The 5,266-nt window shown below is 42.8% G+C and overlaps 1 non-coding gene across 1 annotated transcript; it reads right to left on the minus strand.

Moving 5' to 3' along the window:
- Positions 1 to 3,716: 3,716 nt before the first annotated feature.
- On the minus strand, positions 3,717 to 3,825 carry LOC116149688 (U6 spliceosomal RNA). The gene has a single exon (XR_004133330.1). It is a non-coding gene; the product is annotated as a U6 spliceosomal RNA (small nuclear RNA).
- Positions 3,826 to 5,266: the final 1,441 nt, after the last annotated feature.

Here is a 5,266-nt window from a genome sequence, read left to right on the forward strand (position 1 = left end):
TAATTGTATACAAAGTATATACGTGTATTGTATACGTGTTAGGAGAAAAAGAGAAGTTGGGTTAACTATCCTTTTATTTTAGATCTAGGTTTTCAGGAAGCCACCTGAATTCTGTCTGTTCTGAGTTTACAACGCTTCTTGCCTACACGATTGCCTCTAGTCTTAACTTCCTTGTAATCCATTGTTTACACTTGGTCTTCGGAAATAAAATGCTTGGCTTTATCACTCCCCGACGTGAGCTCCTTCAGTAGCTGCCCTCTCATCGATACAAGATGTCCACACCAGCCGTGTTTCTGTGCCCTACCTTGAACTCCGGGCTCTTTTGCACCACCCTGCATGCAGTTCTCTCACTAGTGCAGGCGGCTTCAGTCTCCGTGCTCTTGCTGTGGTTGTTCTGTCTGGAATGCTGCCTCTCTCTGGCCCTCACTGGAGGATGGACCTTGTAAGACTTAGGAAATGTCAGCTCTGCTGAGAGCCTTTCTCGCCTGGACCTTCACGTAGCAGGTCCCCTCTTGACCCTGCCCCAGACAGAACTGACTATCCCTTCCTTGGCGTCTCCACTGCCCCCAGACCCACATCCTCTGCCTGAGACACTTTAACACTTACTGTCTGTGTACACGCCTCCTAACATTCTTGACAGTGAGGAACATGTTACATCCATCTCTGCATCTCTTGTGTTTAGCATGGTGCCTGACGTACAGGAGCAACTCAGTAAATACGTACAGATGGAATGAATGAGAAGCATCAACTGTCTCCAAAGTACAACTTGCTTTTAAATTTCTAAAGCTTTTGGCCGAATGCTTTTAGCGGTGGGGATGGATGAGGAAAAAACGTGTGTAGAGTGGAGAGGGTTTGTAGGAAGGTCTTCCAGGCCATCATCCATATTGTTTTCAGCTGCTTCTGATAACTGTTCTCTTTTCTGGCTCTTTTGAATAAACATTTTAGAATTTTCTGGTGTCTAGGATCTGGTATTGATGCTCCAATGTATCTTTTGAAATAATCTCATTTTATTTGGACAGAAAACCAGAAGAGCTGGTTAAAAGTGCATATGCTGCACTGGGAATTAATTTGAGAGAACAGAGGCTCAGAATTCAATCATTATTTTAGGCTGCCTTTTGAAATTCGAGAGGCCCAGACACGTATATGACCTTGCAGTTTTGCAGCCAATGGACCAAAGGGCAGGTTCCAGTGTGTGGCAGGTTTTATACACATTAATCACACTTCTGATTAATCTGTTCATCACTCAGCTGACACTTATCGAGCACGCTCTGCAGAACCTGCGCTAGCTGCTCTGGGTTTCACAGAGGTGGCTTGGAGGATGGTGCTTTGATTATTCTGGACAAAGTCCTTGATGCTTGGAGCATTTTTTACAGTCACTTGTGAGCTCACCATTGCCTTATTGGAACTGTCCAGGAACCGGTCTCCTGCTGGTGTCTTCCCTTTTTTTTTTTTTTTCAATCTCATTTACACAAGCTTTCTGCTAGTTCCCCAAATACACCGTCCACGCTCCCACCTTTGGGCTTCGCCTGGCTCTTTTCCCTCCTAGAATCCTTCTTATCCGAGAACTCCACGCATCTTTCAAGACTTAAGTGCCAGTTTCTCAAGGAAGCTTTCCCTGATCCTGGGAGCAGGGCAGCTGTCCAGACCGCAGACTGTTCATAGGCTTCACTGGAATCACAGTTAGTTAATAATGCATGTAGTCATTTAAGATCGGTCTTCCTGCTGGAATATAATGTATGTAGAGAACCATCTGTGTGTCCCTTTTCCCCCATGTTCTCCAGGGTCCAACACAGTGCCGAACGCCTTTGATCAACGTGGGCTGAATGAGTAAGTGACATAACGGCAGCCTTGCTAGGATGGACTCCTTCCTCTTTGCCACCTCACAGCTCCTGCCCTGCCGTCCTTCTTCACACGGAAAGGCTTGGTGGCATGGTGCTACTCCGAGCGACTCTCAGGGAGCAATTCCTTTCCTTAAGGAGCTTTGTTACCCATTTGAGCTTAGTGCCTGTGGCCCCGTGGCTGCCAGGTGACACTCCAGCCCCTCTGTCCACGCTGCATGGAAGGGAGGGCGGGGAGGGAGTAACTGATCGTCTTTCCCCATCGAACACAGAGGAATAGGAAAAGGGCACTTTTGGTATGATGATAGCAATCTCTTTCCCTGGTGGTAGATAGAATCTAGTTGCTCATTTATGGTTTAAACAGGACTTGAAAAATTGCTGATTTAGCAAAGGCAGAGAGAATCAGAAGCAGAGACCAGAACATGTAACAATTCATTTTACACAGATGTCCTACAAACTGATCTCACAGTTGGAACTGAAGAGGCCCCAGATAACAGCCATGTTCTGGTTCTGAAACTGCCTCTGGCACTGAAGCGGTCCCATGCAGCGTGGAGGAAGAGAATAGGGGATCCATCACGATGTCCTGTTCTGCCCTTTTCTCAAATGACAAAGAGGGAAGCAGTCCAGAGTCGAGGGATGGGGTCCTTGCTCTGCTTGTATCCACCTGTACGGCTGTGAGGGTGGGAGACACGGTGCCCTCCATGGGCATCTTTTCTGAGCCCCCTTCTCTGATTGTCCCAGCATCCCTTCCTCCTGGCCAGAGAGATGGACTGCCTGTCGGAGCTCTTCCTGGAAGCCCGCTCGTTTCTCCCTTAGAGGTGGCGCTAAATATCGGGCCACCCTAGAATCTCTTCTTTTTAGAAGGTGTTTGGGAACTCCCACCAAATACACTAGCAGAGCCTCTATGGAGACATATGAATGCAATGTGACATTCAGCTGAAACCTTGTCTGCTTAACGTAACTTTTGGAAATCTTACTATAATAAATATCCAGAGACGTTGTTTCGTATGACTAACCAAATTCAGAATTGCACCCATTCTTGTAAGCCATTCTCTTGCATTCTCTGAAGAGTCCAGTGGTCTAAATTCTTTAGGAAGAGTTTTCCACACTTTTGCAAACAACCTTTTGGTTTATCTATGCCAACAGCATTGGAGTCACCAAGGGAAACTGAAAACTCTTGGGCATCGTCCAGACCTATTGAATTATAAACTCCAGGAGAAGACTTTGCAATCTGCATTTAACAGATTACACAGTTAAGCTTGTCTGAAGTTTATCTTTGTGTTGACTGAAAATAATAAATGGGCCTCCTCGTCAAATTAGGAGTTCAAAAAAGATTATGAGGCCATGGTTTAAACTTCCCAGAGCAAAGCTGAATAACACAATTTAAAGCAGCATTATTTATTTATTACTAATAAATGACTACCCATAAGTGGTTTTAAATGGGTTAACATGTGTCAAATACTTAGAATAGTGCCTGACATATAAGGAATGTTGTATAAATGTTTGCTAGTATTCAAATTATTTGGTCACACAGGATATTGTTCAATCATATCATTATTAATATTAACACACAAATATCATATAATTGATACTAATATAATATATTATCTATAGCATATACTATATATCAAATATGTAATATATTAATATTAATGTATTAACTATTAACTATCATCCTCTCTTCTTGAGAGTATTTAAAGGGTCTTAACACAGACAAAAACTAGACAATAGCTAACAAAATGGAGAGGCTGTGAAAAAAGCTTCACATTAAAAATGGAAGTTTCAGTGCATGCTATAGAATACCCGTAACTGACTCTTTTTTTGAATTGTTTGATACTGTAATTTTATTTATTTATTTATTTATTTATTTATTTATTTATTTATTTATTTATTTATTTAATTGATGTGAAGTCATCCTTGCTCAGCGGCCATGCTGATCTTCTCTGTATTGTTCCAATTTTAATATATGTGCTGCCGGAGTGAGCACTTTTTTTTTTTTTAATTGAGGTAGAGTCAGTTTACAATGTTGTGTCAATTTCTGGTGCCCAGCATAATGCTTCAGTCATCCATGTACACACATATTCCTTTTCATCTTCTTTTTCATCATAGGTTACTGCGAGATAGTGAATATAGCTGTCTGCCTCTCCTAGTTAACAATTTTCCATCTTGTTTCTATTTCCGTGTGTGCCTGAGGTGAACAAGACTGGCTAGTTGTTTGCTCGATCCTTTCCTTTTCTCTCTGGGTACTTGTCTGCCTGACACGGAAAACCCTTCCCTGCCGTCCTCTAGTCTTTCTTTGCAAGGCCCCAGGCTGGAGGCTGGTACCTAAGGGAACTTTGCAAGATGTCAGGGCTGCTGGCAGTTTGAGTCCGTAAATGCACGAAGATGACCTCATTCTCTCCCATCCCCAGTCCACGGCCAGTGGGCTTTGACCAGAAGAAGACAGAGACTTCTGTTGTAGTAAGCCAAAGAGAAGTCAAGTTCCTTTAAGTAAAATATGATGTAACTGAATTGTGCCCACGTTTAATTCTGTAGCACGTGTTTAAACGTGAGGTTTGGTATGCCAGTGGTCTGCTTCAAGTTTGCACCCATGCACATGTACATTTCTGCAGTAAGGGTCAAAGATGACTACACAAAAATATAAGTAAGTGCAAAATTCCATGCTTTTCCAAGGCGTCATGAATATCCCAAATGCATCGTTTTATGAGAAAGGAAAACAGCCACCTCCTTTCTGACAAAATAAAGGGATATGTTACACCTGGAGTGATGGTTCCATGATCGGATTCTGTAAATTCGAACAGAGCTGTGTTCAAATTCCATCACTCACTAGCTGCGTAGCCTTGGGGAAGCCACTGAGTATTTCTAAGGCCTCAGTTACTTCATCAGCAACTGGGGTAGAGTTGTGAGGATAAATGAGATAATGTGCTGGGAAGGGCTTATCGCAATGCCTAGAACCTGGTCAGCACTACCTGTTATTTCATGCGGATTAGGAAGAAAGAGGAGAAAAATAGATTAATACCTTGTTTCAGAGGCCCCCCCCGCCGAGTTGGAGGGGCTATCCCTCATGCAGGAATCATACAGCAAGACAGTTTTTTGTGCCAAGCATGGCAGGACTGCATTTGTAGGACAAACAAAAAGAGGAAGAGAAACGTTGTCTCTCCATATGCAGACCTTGCATAACGTTTCCTTCTTGAGTTCTCGAATCCCAGTGAGATAAGTGAGTGTGTGTTTGGGAAGGAGAACTCATGAATTAATATTTTTTCCCAGTAGAGAAGCTCACTGAAACTTTGAAGTGTTTATTAAAGAGTTGATAATGAGAAAGAAACTTTTTGAACATCATATTAAAAAGTACCTCCCAAACTGCTTCAATAATTTAACCTTGGAATCACAAGACTCCACTGGAATAGAAAGAACGCATTTCTCTCTCC

The sequence above is a fragment of the Camelus dromedarius genome, chromosome 30 (genome assembly GCF_036321535.1).
Source record: "Camelus dromedarius isolate mCamDro1 chromosome 30, mCamDro1.pat, whole genome shotgun sequence".
NCBI lineage: Eukaryota > Metazoa > Chordata > Mammalia > Artiodactyla > Camelidae > Camelus > Camelus dromedarius.